Below are 788 nucleotides of genomic sequence, written 5' to 3'. Positions count from 1 at the left end.
ACCAACCACATTCATCTTCACATACAGGAAGCTACTGTACATATACTGCTGACAGAAAATGTTTAAACTTTCCAAAAGTAGGCCTACAGTATCAAAAGAAATTGTTAAACATTTACTTTCAGAGACCCAAATACATTTTCAAGTTATGTTTGAATTTGGAGACCTCATATCACATTTGGGGGGCAAAGTTGAATCCTCCTCATGTGTTTATTGAATTTAAATGTTTAAATGTTTTTTCCCTGTTTTTTCTTTTACCATTTAGCCCAGGGGTTCTCAACCTGGGGGTTGTGGCCCCTCGGGGGGGTCCCCAAATTATTTATTTTTTTTTGCAACTGAATGGCTGGAAAATGGAAATGTAGGCCTAGAGCTAGTTTACATAGTACACATTGTGCATGCATAAACTTTCCTTAATGATTGGTTTTCAATATTTATTTATGATGTATTTTAAGGTTATTGCGGTCAATTTGTATTGGTGGTGGGTGAAACGGGGTCGCGAGACATGGCCAAAGCATTTTCGGGGATCCCCAGCCAAAAACGTTGAGAACCCCTGATTTAGCATAATTAACCAGGAGTAAATATATTAATTTATACAACGTGAACGTGGAGTGTCATTTATCATGAGAACATATGCTGCCAAATGCCATTGAACAACACGTGTGTATAAAAGCTTGAAGAGTTTGTAAAAAGGTTCTCTCTTGGTAGGCTACACACTATAAGTTAGTAAAATAGTTAGTAAATAAGTTAGTTTTTGTTGATTTATATTCATGTTTAAATAGCCTACTCACCGT

This window comes from Protomyctophum bolini (assembly GCF_963924005.1).
Source record: "Protomyctophum bolini genome assembly, chromosome: 18".
NCBI classification, from domain to species: domain Eukaryota; kingdom Metazoa; phylum Chordata; class Actinopteri; order Myctophiformes; family Myctophidae; genus Protomyctophum; species Protomyctophum bolini.
The sequence above is the reverse complement of the archived record's forward strand: the minus strand, read 5'-3'. Positions refer to the sequence as shown.